Genomic DNA, 2,500 nt, shown 5'->3' with positions numbered 1-2,500 from the left:
TTTCTTAAAAAATAATTCTTGATATATCAAAAAGAAATTTTGACATTACTGACATTATATTGGAAAGGAAAAAGGAAATAAAAATTATTTATTTTTAAAAGAATTACTTATAATTCAAGAATTATTAATTCTCGATCTATTGATGAACATAATTCTTGACTTTATTCGGCTTACATAATTCAGTATTTTTTTCAGTGCCAGTTTGAAAGCTTTCAAATTGCAAAATCGATCGTAACTGCGTCATCGTAACTGCCGCGTCAAAGAACGGATTACGTTCGTTAACAGGGTTCTCCTACTCCAAGAAATATATATTCAAGTCCCACGTGATCGTTGTTGAAAGGCAGAATAAAATTAATCATTAAACACAAAAAAAATATATATATATAATTAACGAGCTGTTTGTTATATTTTTCAACATCAATATTCCATTCGATACGATAAATAATATCTTCATTTTTAATAAAAATAATACGTGCAATTAAATAAAAAAAAAATACATACAATTTATAATGTTTCTTTTTTTTCTATTTTGCTACAGACAAAACATATCAGATATATTTCAGTCGATATTACTTTCATTCATAATCAACAATATAAAGGATATTGAATTTGATAAAATTCAGAAATAATTATCAGAAGAAGATGCAATTGATTTATTTAATATTATCGTCAAAATAATATACGAGAGAGAGAATTGAAACAAAAAGAAAAAGAAAAAAAAAGAAAACAAACAAACAAACAAATTTACTTAATATATTCATAAAACCTAAAATTTGTCAGATACTAAAGTAAAAGATTAAAAGATTAAACAAAGAATAAAAAAAAAATAATAATAATAATAATATAAACTAAAAAAGAAAAAAATTAATTAATTCAATACACTTTAACAAAACGTGCTAACAAATTTGAGAAACGCTGAACTTAAAGATAATAAAATGGCGTTCCAAGCAAGAAGAAGAAGAAAAGAAATAAAATATATGAAGAATTATTTTTTTTTTTTACACTTCAACATTTCTTTTCGGTCATTATCATGTTTTCTCAAGATCGAAAAGACCGTAAAGGCTTTTTATAAAGGTCTAAATTACCTTATGCATGAGAGAGTACCGTTGCACTTTATTAATAATTCATCGAGCACATTTTCTAACGATTGCGACGTATTACTTGCACGAATCGCTTGCTCTTCTAACATTTTCTATTTCAAATTGATATAATAGAAATAATAGGAATAATAGGAATAATAGGAATAATAAGAATAATAAGAATAATAAGAATAATAAAAATAATAGGAATAATAATAATAATAATAATAATTATTATTATTATTATTATTATTATTCTTGATAATCTACATAAACTTACCGACGAAGGTGTACTTTCTTTCTCCAAATTCTAATAGAACGTTTATCCTCACGATTGCCAAGTCTTCTCTGTGTACAAAATACAAAAAAAAAAAAAAAAAGAAAAGTAAATAAATAAATAAGCATAAAAATAAAAATAAAATTAAAAGCAAAAAAAAGAAAAAAGAAAAAAGGAAAAACAAAATTAATTCGTTATTACAAATCTTTCTTTCGCCTTCTGTCAAATCCGACGATTTAATTAATTTTCAACTTAAACTTCGTTGTTTAATTGAAAATAAAAATTAAGAACAAATAATTAAAAAAAAACATAAAGAAAGTGTTAACTCGTTATAAGATATCTTTTGTCTTTTTCTTTCGATGACACTTGATTTTCGACTTAAACTTTCTCATCTAACTTCAAAATAAAAAAACTAACGAATAATATCAACGAATAGAATTAAAAAAGAAATAATGTTAGAGTGTATAAGTGAGAGAGAGAGAGAGAGAGAGAGAGAGAGAGAGAGAGAGAGACAAATAGAGAAAGAGAGATAAAGGTTAAACGTATCTAAAGGAAATAAGTATCTTCTTCAAACTTTCTAATGAGATTAAAAGCCATTAAACATCCTCTCTTTGAAAGAAAACAAAAAGAAATTCCATTTTATTCGAAATAATTTAATATCAAAATATACGATCGATTTGTTTAATGTACGTCCCTTAAAAGGAAAAGAGATTTTCTTTTGAAATAGGAATAAGCGTCAAGAAGAAAGGAAATATTCGTATTTTCGTATCTTAAAGAATGACTCTTGAATTCTCTAGGATACCAAACCTAAACTCATATCACGCGCATCGTTCTTTGATAAACGATCGTTGCGACGTTTTGTTACGAAACAAAAAAAAAAAAAAAAAAGAAAAAAAAAAGAAAGAAGAAAAAAAGAAAAAAAGCACGATATTTGCAATGACTTCGTAAATAAAACGAATTTCTTTTTTTTTTCCACTTTCTCGGGGAATTTCTTTTCATTTTCTTTTGTTTCGCTTTGTTTTCTATAAACATCGAACGATCGAGAAACAAAGGAAAAGAGAGAAAAAGAATAAGATAGACAGAGAGAGAGAGAGAGAGAGAAAGAGAGAGAAAGAGAGAAACGCTTTAAAAATTGTAACATCGA

General features: G+C 25.2%; 1 protein-coding gene across 2 annotated transcripts in view; it reads right to left on the bottom strand.

Moving 5' to 3' along the window:
• The window catches only part of LOC124949138 (regulating synaptic membrane exocytosis protein 1), a 173,747-nt gene that overhangs the window by 170,292 nt on the left and 955 nt on the right, over nucleotides 1–2,500 (bottom strand). For both annotated transcript variants that reach the window (XM_047493759.1, XM_047493760.1), the window contains exon 2: nucleotides 1,360–1,427. The gene's annotated coding sequence lies outside the window, so the exon portion shown is untranslated. The remainder of the gene's footprint in view (nucleotides 1–1,359; nucleotides 1,428–2,500) is intronic.

This window comes from Vespa velutina, chromosome 5 (genome assembly GCF_912470025.1).
Source record: "Vespa velutina chromosome 5, iVesVel2.1, whole genome shotgun sequence".
NCBI classification, from domain to species: Eukaryota; Metazoa; Arthropoda; class Insecta; order Hymenoptera; family Vespidae; genus Vespa; species Vespa velutina.
The sequence above is the reverse complement of the archived record's forward strand: the minus strand, read 5'-3'. Positions and strand labels throughout refer to the sequence as shown.